Source organism: Coffea arabica, chromosome 10e, assembly GCF_036785885.1.
Source record: "Coffea arabica cultivar ET-39 chromosome 10e, Coffea Arabica ET-39 HiFi, whole genome shotgun sequence".
Lineage (NCBI taxonomy): Eukaryota > Viridiplantae > Streptophyta > Magnoliopsida > Gentianales > Rubiaceae > Coffea > Coffea arabica.
Genome location: NC_092328.1, coordinates 29,081,753 through 29,096,228, shown reverse-complemented (window position 1 = coordinate 29,096,228; position 14,476 = coordinate 29,081,753).

Sequence of the window (14,476 nt, the reverse complement as noted above, 5' to 3'; positions counted from 1 at the left end):
CTATCACACAATCAGCCAAGATCACTTAAACATAACCGTTCATTGCAAATATTCAAATCATAAGCAAAACAATTTGGAAAAAGGATACGGTCGGCTCTCAAGAGCCCATTTCCACGCTACATGCTTGATCTAACTCAATTGACCCTCCGTCAATATTAAAAGTACCAAACCGTAGACCTCTCTTCACTTCCATTCCTTCCACCCAACATTCCCCAACCGGGCCTGCACTCCAAGCAGTAACTTTAGGTGATACTCGAGTACACTGGAACCAAGGGTCTCATTACCACAAGATTCCCATTTCAGTCCCCGTGGCTAGTCAATTTGCACGACCAAGCCCTCGCTGGCTCGGTTCAATTGAATGCCAACGGGGTCGAGCTCAGTACAGTAGGGCCGTTGGATACTCGTCCAACCAACACCCAAACAATTTTCGTGAATGAAATCCAAGAATTCATATAGCAGTACAGTAATACAGTGAAACGGTAAACAATCGGTCACAAGAATAAAAGGAATGAGGGCGGTCAAGTACACCCTCACCCTAATCATTTCCAATAGCCAAACAAGCCTTCAAGGCATCACAATCACATATAGCAAAGCCACATTATAAATCCAAGTGAGTAGTATACTCACCACTTAAGCAAGTGAGGTTTCATGCACCGTCGTCCCTAGTACGTCGTGCACTAACGTCACGCCCTAGAATATGTAAACAAATACCATAAGACTCGATAACGAGTCACAAAGCCAAGCCAATTATAACCCAATAGGGTTTCATATGCATAATCAAGCATCATAGCAAACCAGAAATTTCAGCAATGCACTAATGTGACCTTACAAAAAAAAAACAGTTTTTGGCTTCCAAATGCGGTAATGGCACAAAATGCGCTACGCTCATCGGATGAGGGTGTAAGACCCACCATCGCGAAGCTAAAAGACAGGGCTACAACAATGTAGAAGGCCACTCAGTCCAAATCCTAGCACAACTAGGTCAAAAATGCAGAAAACTAACCCAGAACCGTAATTGCAGGTTCCCAAATCCCACAAAACTGTAATCAGTCCAATTCAGTCTATACAGGTCCAAATGCATTGATTCCAAAGGCATATGAAAGCTAAGACATCAAGCTACATTTCATCAGAAGACACCAACAACAAAATCCAAATCAATTCCAGTCAAAACAGACAATTACTATCGCAGTTCGCACATTCTGTTCACCAAAAACAGCAACAGTAAAAACGGCATAACTCACTCTACACTACTCCAAATGCCCTGAAATTTTGCAGGTACTTCAAACTCATCAATACCTACAACTTTCATGTTTTGAACAAAGTCCAATTCGGCCTCTATCTATGACCTAAAATTTCGGACAGAATGTTCAACCAAGAACCCTAATTTTCCAGAAATTCTTCCAAATTCAAAATTGATTGCATTTATCAACAATTCACACCTACTAGAGTCAAAGCCCCCTTATTACCAACCATCAAAAACAACCACACCATCAAGATCATATGAAACCAGAAAATTCCTCATAAAATAAAAAAAACTCAACCAATTCATTCCAAACCATGAAATAATCCACAATTTCTCACACCATAGCCACCATTAGGCATAAAATAACCATCATTAAGTATAAGGGAGTAGTCAAACATCACTTACCTAAGAAACAAGAGATGTAGAGATGTTGGCCACCTAAGACCTTCAAACAAACTTCAATAGACCACTCACAAGCACCCAAAGGATAGATTTTGTGGAGTAGAATCTAAGTTATGTGGTTGGTTTTGGAAGATTGAGTGAAATGGAAGCTAGAAAGTTGAAGAATTTTGTCTTTCTTCTTGCTAGAGAGGTTCGGCCATCAAGAGGTGAAAATGGTGAATTTTTGTGATTTTTTTGAAGATATTAACCACTTAGTCAAAATAGTCAAGAAAATGAATAGTAACTCTTAAGTCCTAACCAATATCATGGTGACACTTGGCATCACATTAATTGCATTTCTATCCTTTGTTCACCTCTCACATCAATCACTTCACACTCCTCTACTTATCCATTAACACCCGATACATTTTACACAGTATCCGAAATCTAACCTTATTGGCCGAATTTTTCCGAACTTTTCGCACTAGTGGGTCCCACGTCCTTTCTATATACTTAATTTTTCAAAAACTATCCAATGCTAGAAAAATCATCTAAAAACTATAATTACTCATAAAATCCACCAATAAAATATTCCTAGGCCAGAAAACGCAGAAAACATGCAATTAAAGGGGAAAAACCCTAGGAAAAATATTAGGGAATTTACGGGTTCTCACACTCTCTCCCCCTTAAAAGAATGTCGTCCTCGACATTCCCACTCTTATATAAAGCTGGTCAAGATATCGCTCAGACGCCAATCAAGCAGTAGAATTCCATCTACTCCAACTCGTATTCATCAGGTCCAATTTGTTTTTCCCAAAGTCAGTCAAATACTAAGAAACATTCTAATCTTACTTATCACAATTCACGATCTTGTAAATCACTTATCACATTCAAGTACTAAATATCACGCCAATCCAACTTATCAAATAGTCATGGTCCAGTGGTCCAGTAAGGAGTTAATCGCGTAACCAGATAAAACAGGCCAAAGACTTGAAATCGGACGTAAAGTCCCAGATAATTGGAAGAAATTCAGGGTATAACGAAGCTTCAAATCAAAATTCATCCCTGGTGGTGCTGGATAACACAACAAGCTAGCACAACGGCTATGCTTCACCAAAGAATTTCAGTTCAGTAAGTTGGCCCTGGTGGTGCTGGACAACACAACAAGCTAAGCACAACGGCTAAACTTCACCAGAGAGCCTCCGTTCAAGTATTTCATCCCTGGTGGTGCTGGACAACACAACAGGCATGCCTCACCAGAGAGGTTCAGTTCAACCGCTACAGAAAAGTAGTAGCCGGTCTACAACCACATGAGTACGAATAAGTTCAAGAGTAGGGTCAAAGCAGTGCTCAATCAATAAGTTCAAAAGCAGAGCCAATTTCTTCAGGTTCATAGTGTGCGAGTACGAAGAAGTTCAAAAGCAGGGTCAAATATTACAAGTTCAGGGAGCATGAACACAAGTTCAAGTTCAAGGATCATAAGTACAGGTAGGAACACACTGGCCTAACCTCTGTCCAGCAATTCACATTCTTAAGCAGTCACAAATCCTAGTCCACATTCCATATATTCAGTCAAATGAGGTCCATTAAGGATACGTAAGGCACCTTAGCCTAAACAGGTTCAAGTTGCAAGTAAGCTCAATCTAATCGGTCTCAGGCAGTTCAAGATTTTTCACCAAACCAACAAAATACTACTGGAGAGTTCAAACTTCCTAAAATTGAAATATGGTCACAGAACCAATCATCATATATGTTGCACACAAGAAAATCTCACCAAGTTCCCGACTAGGTTAATCCTTAATACACTGGTAGATCTGATCTTCGGGTTTATTCTCGATTCATTTTCAGTACTAGGGACCTTTTCCATTCCTGCTGCCCTACTTAAAAGAAGTCTATAATCACAGGACAAGGCATATGTCAGCACGAGCTAACAATTATACAAGACATATACACAGGACAAGACATATACAAGGTATAAAAATTTGTGTGAATCGGAACATGATTCTTTACAGGTATCAAAAACTATAGCACGAGCTAAAAGTCACAAAATAAGGCCAATATGTCACAGATAAAAGCTCATGTAAGCAGGATACCAAAGTCTCAGGACGTGCACCACCCTTCCTAGGCTATAGTTAAACCAAAGGGTCCAATTATTGCTAATTTCAATCAACTCACCTACCCTTACAATATCCAATCAATCCATAACACCAGTTGAAACCAAAGGTTATCCTTTCGAAGTTCCAAGTTCAAAATCTGGAATAAACAAGCGACTAGCAAAAATACCATCATCTTCAAGAATAACCAATCTTAGGTTCTATAGTAAAGTCTCAAGTTCCAAGTTCAAACCCAAGAAACAAGTACAGCTGGCTAACTTACGTGTCAAATATAAACCAAGTCACTTCACACTAACCTCGTGCTCTTGCATGCGGTTACTTTATATCTCAAAGTCCCTCAGTCCGTACACTTAAAGATAGGTTTACCCTTCTAGAAAGTCAAGAATTTTAAACCATAAGTAAAGTATATAAAGTAACCCGAAACTTATCAAGTTCAGGAGTTTCATTATAATTCCAATAGCTCGCCATTCTTTCGAAAACTCAAGATATATTTGTTTTTCATGTAAAGCAGAGAAAACTATAATTACTCATAAAATCCACCAATAAAATATTCCTAGGCCAGAAAACGCAGAAAACATGCAATTAAAGGGGAAAAACCCTAGGAAAAATATTAGGGAATTTACGGGTTCTCACATCATACACTACCAATTTCCTTATTGTTTGCTACACTTAAATACTAATCCTCCAAGGTAGTTCATTTAGCACTACAATTACCCATTTTTACTAGTCTAAAATTAATTCTCCAAATCTCCAATTAGTCGTGCCGGTGCGTCTTTCGAAAAACTTTCGACGCGTAAGCGATAAAAGCACCATTTAAGAAAAATTCATGCATAAATAATAAAATTAAATAACACAACTAACAGTCACGAACACAAGTCCCAGTTCATTGCACCAGTTCACCACTTAAACAAGCTATTTCACTCTTTTTGCAAAAAATAAAGCATACGCGTCACGTAAAGCACTTTTAAAGAAATTTTCATACTTAAGTTGATAAAAGTAAATGGTATGCTATTGTCGATGATTTAAAGTGATAAAAATTGATAATTTAAATAAATGATTAAATAGTCAAATAAATAGATAATTAAATAAAATGTTTAAAAATTGCAGGTCCTTACATCATCTCTTAAGAACATCAAGGAAATACAAATGCTTACAGGATGACTAGTAGGCCTAAATAGATTCATATCTAGATCAATAGTTCTAGGTCTCCTATTCTTCAAAACCCAAAAGAAGAGTTCAAATTTTAAGTGGAATGACCAATGCCAACAAACCTATCCAAACATCTTCTAATTTGATTTAAGTAGAAAAAAATAGGAAATATTTTTTATGTGGTTAAAAATAAATAAAATTTGGGAGCAAATTGGAAGAACAAATGGTAATCCGGTTGATACAGAATTTGATGAAATTGGCAGGGGTATTGCTAGAATTAATCCAATTTCAGAGCGTTCTGAAGGTCAAGAAGATGATTTTACGTACTTTCATATTTGATGTGCTCGCTACTTATTCTGTTTTTTATTTACTGCTATTAAGCTTTAGCTTTATTGATTCATACTGTGTGTATGAGAAGCAAATTTCAGTTGTAAAACCAATAGCCAAAAAGGACCTAGGTGGGAGGGAGGGGTAAAATTTCTATATAGGGTGGTTGAAAGCGTAAGAGAGTAGTGTGGCCAATGAAAGATACAAATTGAATATTATAACTACAAATAAGGGTTTTCGATTCTTCTTTTTGATTAAATTGGATGATTGGTTACTATAGTTATTTCATATAGTTATTTTTAAAATATTTCTCTTTTCGCTTGCTTTATGATATCTGGATTTGATTGTATATATGCCATATAAAAGTTAATCCCAAAAAATTATGAAATATTGTCAGTCTTGAGAAATGCACATACTTTGTAGGCATTGATAAGAGAGGAATTTACTTGATAGAGCAACTATATATTCTCAACAACTTGTTGTCAAGGTATCTTTAGTTTTGTGAAAAAATGTTGGATTCATTTATATCTATCTGGGTTGTGAGAATTATTTTGGTCTTCTTGATTCTCATTGTGCAGTATCTAGGTAATGAGGTCTACCACATCCTTGGAAGTTACTTACAAGGTATAATTTGCTTATAATCTTTCTTTTGCTAAATTCCAATAACTTTATTTCTTCTGTGTCGCTTGATTTAAGAACAAAAGGGTTTGCTTGAGATATCAAACCTTTCTAATTTGTCATTGCTAGATAATTATGTGTTGATAATTATAAACTCCAGTGAACTAGAGTTCTTGTTTGAGATTGTTGCGTTGTATCAATTTAATTCCAGCATGATTTTAGAGATTGTTAACATTGATTAATAAGTGATTTTTAATGTGGTTGCTGCTAATATTGTAGAAATAAATGAGTGCTTTTTAATATTGTGGCTGCTATTTTATAATAATAGATAATTTCTCTTTAATGTGGTGGCTACTGTAGATAGAAATTAGGCTTTTATTTAAGATGTGTTAAACCTTGTTCATCTATGGGGATTTAAAGTGAGTGTAAATTGAAATTTACAGGATTTTTTTTTTCAAATTTTTACTTTGTAAATGATAAAGAATTCAATTTTTTATAATGTGCTGTTTAATTTTTCTACAGATGGTAATCGAGGTTTGAAACATTGGCTTATTAGGAGAGGAACAAGACACAATTGATCGTTAATGCTTTTGCCAACCAGTATTGTACCATCCTCCTCAAGTACTTGAACACTGGCTATGGTTTCATGGTGCAATAACCTTAGTGGCAACCATGCAAGTAAATATCCTTGGGTTAGACTACAATACAGTAGTTCTTTGTCTTGTATTTTTGGGCTAGATAACATCATCTATTATCTATGTCTATACAATGTACTCCAGTCAATGGGAAAATGGCCAATTTCATCCCTAAAATATTTTATAGTGTCAATTTCATCTCGACATAATTTTTTTGGTCAAATTGATCTATATACTAATTTAGCGGTTCCAATTGAGGAATGCCGTGGTGGTGCCACCATATAAATTTGATCAAGTAACTAATTGAGCAACTAAATAGGGGTATTTTAGGTACTTCAATTCTAGGGTAGTAACAAAAGAAGTAGAATCGATGAAAAAAATTAACTAGCACATTAAATTTTGAGAAAAACCCTAAACCCAAAACCAAAACATTAATTTTTTCTTGCAAAAACCTCGGACTTTAGTGAATGATGTGTTGAATGAAATTGAAGGAAATTAGGATGAATAAGGAATCTGATGGTGTCAAAAGTCGAAAGATGGAGGCACAGCGACGAAATACGTGAAAGAAGCAATTTTGAGAAAAAGGGGTCAAGCAAATTAAGTAAGTTGAAGCACTTAATTCTTCTTTGTTTTGTTATGTTGATAGCTTAATCGTGTTCGGTGGGGGGTTTGTCTTGTTGTAAACAGAAAGTATTGTACTTTAATAGCAAGATCGAGTCTTATGTTGTTGAAAAAGGGTTTTGTTTTCTCTGTTTTATCTCAAGGGATTCGTGTGGACCATGACCATAAAATTAATTTGTCATGTAGCTTTCATATTTCTCAAAAGGCAAACAATGATATGCAGGATCATATGTTTGTAAATTCCAAATCATGGTTGTAATTTTTCAATGTTTTTCGGAAATAAAATAGCTGATGACTTGGATTTGTTCAATCTATATATCTACTATGGTGGGGCATACCTTGAAGAATCAAAACAAAAATATCTGGGGAGGGTACCATGGAGCTATTTGAGGGGGTTTTGATCTCCAAGATTAACATAGCTTCCATGAGAGCTTTTGGCTATTCACTTAGGTGTCATGAAAATGCTAGTTACGAGTATAGATTCCCTACCTAGATAGAAGATTGAAACTTAGACAAATATACGGTAAAAAGGATGTCATTGACATGGCTGGTATAGGTAAACAAAATGGAAAAGTTGAACTTTACATTGTCCATGGCTTTCATATCAGATCCATGGATACTAGCAACAAGAAGTCAACTTTTGAAAGTGAAGATGACCATGAAAACAAATATCTGTTCTATGTGGACATAACATTTGATGACTTCTTTGGGAATGAAGAACTTCCAATTGATATATCTAAAGAAGCAAATTGGGGGGAAATCAAAAAGGGTAAATGGAGAACTCCTACCGTGATTGAAGAAGATGAAGGTGCAGATGATGAAAATGAAGCACAATTAGAGTCAACGGATGGTACTGAAAGCTGTCATGATAGTGACTATGATTTTAGGGAAGATGAGGATGACATAATATACAAGAATTGTGCAACTACTGTTGACAATGCAATTGATGGTCAGATTGGCATAGATGATGCTAGTTTTGGAGGAAAAACTGCCATATTAATTATTGAAGAGAAGAAGGGACATGTGTAAGCACATAGGCAACAAAAAGCAAAAGCAAAAGGAAAAGGAAAAGAAATTATTGCTGCTAACCATGACTTTAATGTTTATGATGGTGACCAGATTCCTATCCAAGAGAAATTTGACTCCATGAACACAGAGGAGTTAAATAGTTGCTATGGTTCCTCAGATGAAAATACCTCAAGAAAGAAGACAAAATATGTAAAGTTCAGGCTAAAAATTCATATGAAGGATTTTAAATTTTTTGTTGGTTTACTGATTGGGACAAAGATGATGTTTAAAAGAGCAATTGAATTTTATTTTGTGAAGTGGGGCAAGGCGCATGGTTGGGAGAAGAATGATAAGAATAAGATCAGGGCAAAATGTGAGAACTTGAAAATTCATCTATATTTTCCTTATAATCCTCTTTTATTTTGAATAAATTTTTTTATAATTCCTTTTACTACTAATTTACTCTCTCAATAGTTGTAATAAATAATAGAATCGAAAGTTTTACTTCTACTTTTATAGTTAGAGTAAACTAGGATTTTTGTGCATTTTGGTAGTGTGATCAGTTGGTGAGGTGTGTGTACTAAATTTGGCGGATAAGAGTGGGTATTAGGCAAGAGGAATTATGTGATTAGAAGTGCTAAAAATAAGTTAGTGGATCATAAGTTAAAACAAAAGTACAAGCGAGTTAAGAAAGTAGGTTTGAACCGACGTGCGTCGTTTGTTATCGGTTGAGTACACCACTTGATCAATACTTTTTTACCCAAATCTCCTTGATTTTATTTCATTTAACCCTCCCTAAATTAACCTTAAAGCCAGCCAAAATTATTGACCAAGGAAAGGAATGAAAAGAAAAAAAAGAGGAAAAACTTGGCCTTGCCAAGTGTCAATGATCCAAGACAAGTTTGACCAAGACAACTTTCTTCCTTCTTATCTTTCTTTTGGACTAATTTTGTTTCATTTCTTTCTTGTCTTGGCCGACCCTTAGGAGAGGAAAAGAGAGGAGAAAAACTTCCATTTCCACCTTGATTCTTGCCTTGTTTAAGTTAGAATCACAAAACTAAACCGAACAAACTAGCACTAAGGAAGCAAGGAAGCTTGTAGCGGAGAGTTTTTGGGGAGGAAGCCTTGGTTCTTCACTTTCTTCAAGGGATTGAAGGTATAAGATGAACAACTTCCTTTCTCTTTCTTATTCTTGCAAGTTATGGTGAAGATGACTTGAAACTTGGAATTTTAAGGATGATAATCTAGATTTGGCGAAAATTGGTGAAATTTCAGCCTAGGGTTATGATTTTTCAACTTTGATTTATGTTATTTATTGATAATATGTTGGTGTTGAGCTTGGCTATGGACTTGTGAGATGATTGGTAGCTTTATTGTGACTTTTAGCTTTAAAATAGGAAATTTCAGCTTTATTAGAGATTTTCTAGTTTTGCCATTGTGATGTATATATGCTAGAAGTGAGCTTTAATTGGATGGTTTTATGGCAAGTATGAGAACCAAATTTATCTTATAACTTGTGGTGTTGATTTGGGCTGATTTGAGATGGAAATGTGGCCTTGAAAATGGCTGGAAAAATTAGGGAAACACAAAGGAAGTGCTGTCCGTTTTATTTCTGGAAGTTCAAGGGAGTGAAATCGGAACTTGAGTGGTGATTCTTGGTTGAATTGAACTTATGATTGTTTAGGGTATTTGAGTTTCCCTTAGTAGGGATGTGTAAGTTGAAATTTTTGCCAAAACCTAAAAATTTTATAAGGAGAAAGTAGCGACCACTTTAAACACGATTTCCTAGTTTCTTATACCAAATTGCGAACTTAAAAGTTTTAAACGCTTCTTTATCGAAACCAGAAGAGCGAGCATGAATTTTCTAGGGTTTGATAAGTAAAATGAGTAATACTTAAATGAGTTATATTTACTTGGTTTTCTTTAAATGAAACTCCTATATTTTGAAACCCTAATTGATTGCAAATAGTCAAACGATATTTTATCGCAGATTTTGACTCTAACCAGGGAGTTGAACCTGAGTTTGGTTTTGGAAAGCAATAAATCATTGGTGAGTGTTTCCAACTGCATGACCGAACTTGATACTTGAATGCAATATTTTCTTGATGTGATTGGATATTGTGACGACCCCACCTCCTTCTAGGGTTTACCCAAGAGTTTTTCGGTAACCTCCTGCCCAGCTCTCCCCAGGACTCACTCACTCATTTCGAATAAAATAGTTTACAATCTCAAGAGTAAAGGAAATAACAGTTCCCAAACTTGGAATGTACAAATACATTCATTTCTATTGCAATCATCCATACAATCCCAAATATATCAAAAGATATGAGTTACAGATACATTCAACCCTAATCGAGCGACTAGTGCGAGTACAATAACAAAAATTCAAAAACTAAACTATGCTAGCCTATAGCAGTCTCACGCCCTCGCTCGTACCCCCTGTAAGGAAAAAAAATTTAATAAAATAGGGTGAGCTAAACCTCAGTGAGGTTCCAAAGAGCAAGTTGACCATTATTTAAAAGTGCAAGTATCAAAGTAGCAAAGTAGCGAGCATAACAAGTCAAGAAAATGAGCGAGTGTAAAAGTTCATAAAAAAATAACATGACAAATAATAATCATTTCAAAGTATAAGGATACGGATGGCTCTCAGGAACCAAATTCCCGTTGCTTCACCAGAGGTTGATCAAGTAGTAGTTGACACTCCGTCAACTTTCGAGTAAAGTAACCAGTCCCGTAGTGCTCTGCTTGACACCAATCCGTCCACCATTCAACCCCCTTACCGGGCCCGAACATTCAAATAAACATGTGTGGTAATACTTGAGCATACTGATTAGTTGAGGAGGTATCACTCCACTCGACAAAACAAGAGACCCAATGGTTCGTTATCTAATCGACCAAGCCCTTGCCGACTCGACTCAATTAACTAGCCAGTGGGGTTTGGGTTCCCAAGTAAGTAGCATAGTCGATGGCCAATTGACTTAGTCAAGAAAAAGTACGGAGACAGGAATGAGAGGCACCTCCCACTCGGATCGAGTGTGGTACATACGGCTGCTCCGCACTTACAAATCGAGCACAAGTACAAATACAAATACAAATACAGGTCACATGCAAATCAAGCTACTTGTACACGCATGAATGAGATATCAAGTGTTTAGTTGAGTTAGGTCAAGTGCGATAAAGTACACACTTGCCCGACCAAACTAAGCAAATCTTATCCGATCACGTAAAGGATTTAAATCAAGTATCAAGTTCAATCATGTACTTGGAAGCACTCACCAAAGGTCCAGTGCTTTTCAAAATCACGTTCAGGTCTAACTCCTTGGCTGGAGTCCAAATCTGAGATAAAATATCATTTAAGAATGTAAAACTCGCTAGAGTTCGAAACATAGGAGTTTCGCTTCAAGAAAATCAAATAAAAGAAACTTATTTAAGTGGTGGTCATATGGCTTATCAAACTCTAGAAAACTCATGCTTACTCTTTTAGTTTTTGTAAGGAAGCGGTTAAAACGTTTAAGTTTGTAAAGTGAGCTGAAAGACGAGGAAAACATATTCCAAGTGGTCGCTCCTTTCATTTTTCCAAGGGTACGAGTTTCGGTCAAATTTCAGCTTATATACCTCTACAAAAGAAGACTCGAATACCTTAGAGTGTCTAAGTTCATTTCGACCTCAAATCTTCATTCAAGTCACGAGTACACATGCCTAACTCTCAAGTGAAAATTTGGGCAGCATGCCCTTTGTATTTAGCTATTTTTCAGCCATTTATGGCTTCATTATTTTCCTCAATTCAGCCCAAATTCACACACTAACAATATTAACACAATAGCCCTTCAACTAGGCTTAATGTCATCCAAATGCAAAGCAATTCTAGCAATGCACTCCTAAAATCAAAGCTGGAACTAGTATTAAAGAAGAACAATTAAGTAATAGGTTTGACACCTTCTGGCGTTTTGGTCACAGCTGAAGCTACACTTATGGGATTGGGGTACATTTTATGGAGTTTCAAAGCTAAGACAGAGAGCTACATTTCTTATGAAGACATCAACACCCAGTTCGTGTATTTTCAAGGTCAAAATGTGAAATCTCAGAGAAGACAGAAAGCTGTCTGTGAAATAGGTTTTTTGGCAGTCAGGGGTATTTTAGTCATTTTATATGCTACAGTACTCCGATGGATCTGGAATTTTACAGGAATATTTCTTAACTCCATTCCCTACAACTTTCATGTTTTGAGGAAGATCTGATTCGGTCTCTATCATGCACAAATATGCAGGTCAGAAACAGGGCAGATTCATCATCAAAGCTGGAAATTAACCTCTACTCTAACAATTTATATGCTAGCTCAATACTATCAAGTCCTATATCATCAAAACCATCAATTACTAGCTCAATACCATCAATTACTAGGTAGACAACCATAACCAAGGCTGAAAATGTAAACCCTAACTAGCCCTTCCATTATAACATCCAAAACTGAATCATTAACCATAATAAGCCAAGAACATAAGGTTCTATCCAAATTTAAACAAGATTAAGGAACATAAAAGGAAAGAAAATCATGATACCTTCCAATAATTTCTTGTAAGTGAAAACCACACCTCTTTCTTCCAAAACTTTTACCACACAAAGCTTTCCAACCACCAAAAGAGAAGTTTAATCGGTTTAATTTGGTTGTTTTTACTCAAACAAGGATGGATTCAAGGTGAAAGTTGGAATTTTCTCTCTTGCTGTTTTTCCCTCCTCAAGCTTGGCCAACATGAAGAAATTGAGAAGAAATGAAGCCAAGAGAAAGATAAGAAGATAGGAAATTAGTTTGGTCAAAATTGGATAGATCATCGCCAAGTGTCGCCGCGAGATTAAAGCTTAAATTTTTCTTCTTTTCCTCATTATTTTGGTCAAGATTTTTGGCTGGTTGGGAGGATATTTTAGTGCTAATTTTGCTGAAATAAAAGTAAGGAAATTAAGGTAATAAAGTAGGGTTCAAGTGGTGTATTCATTCGGTAACAACCGGTACACATCGATTCAAACCGTTTTTCCTTAACTTACACGTACTAGTGTTTTAACTTATGATTCACTCACTTATTATTATCACTTCTAATTACACCTTTTAGTTCATCTAAAACTCACTTTTAATCACCGAATTTAATACACACACCTCACCAAGTGATCGCACTACCAAAAACACACCAAAAACCCTAGTATGCACAAAAACCCCTAACTTATGCCATTCCTTTACAAAAATTATAACTTGAGTTATAAATGTCAAACATTCATACAACTTGGCCTATTAAAAACTAGACTTAAAACACTAATAATCTTTAGAAGACACCTCAAAGAAATTAAGCTCATAAGTTGGTTCAAATTGAGTCATAAGCTACTACAACATTCCTATGTTTACTTGTGCAGGGCAGAATTTTCAATCAAATTTGTCAATTTTCTGAAATTTATAGAGATTGAATCAAACTATGAATTTTACACTGTAGGAAGCTCTATGAGTCTAGTTTCAAACGCAACAAACGGAACTCAATTTCGACTTTCCTATACGAAGTTATAGTCAATTCTCCAAAGCTGCGTAGAGCTTCCTGCGAAAATTTCTAGATTTTCTAACAACTTGACATTATGAATCTTTTCTTAACAAAATTCACTCCCTTGGTTCAAATTCAACCATTAAAATAACCAAGAATCGAAGGCAAGTAAGTTGAACTAAGAACTATAAAGACAAGTAAAATTTCGGGGTCTCACAGATATTGCTTGGCTTGTTTAGTCAGGCAAGGGTGTACTTTATCGCACTTGCCCTAATGTGACTTATTATTGTGTACTGGTTACAAATGGTTTGAGATATATATATGTATGACTTGAATACTGACTGGGATCCTAACCCTATTGGTTAGTCAGTCGAATTAAGCCAATAAGGTCTTAGTCGAGGAAACTGGCGAACCATAGGTACTGTTTATTATTTATTGTTTATTGTGTAATCCTTTAGATATGGTCCACTAGATTCGGTATACTCGAGTATTATCATCACTATTAATTTGGAGTTCGGGCCCGATAGGGGGTTGATTGGTGGATGGAGATTGGAGTTAAGTGGTGATCTACTGGACTGGTTATACTACTTTGAAAATTGACTGAGTGTCAACTACTTCTTGGCAAGCAGTGGCTGAGTTAGCCTGCAAGAGTGACTGTATCCTTATACCTGAAAATGTTGTATATTTAGTCAATTTGTTAATTGTAGTGTTATTGTTTACTTTATGAACTTTTGTACTCGCTCACTTTGAGATTTCAAGTTTTATATAATAGCCAACTTGCTACTTGATTTTTGCATGATGTTTTGGAACTTCACTGAACTTTGGCTCGCTCCGTTAGTTTTGTTTTCCTTACAGGAGTTG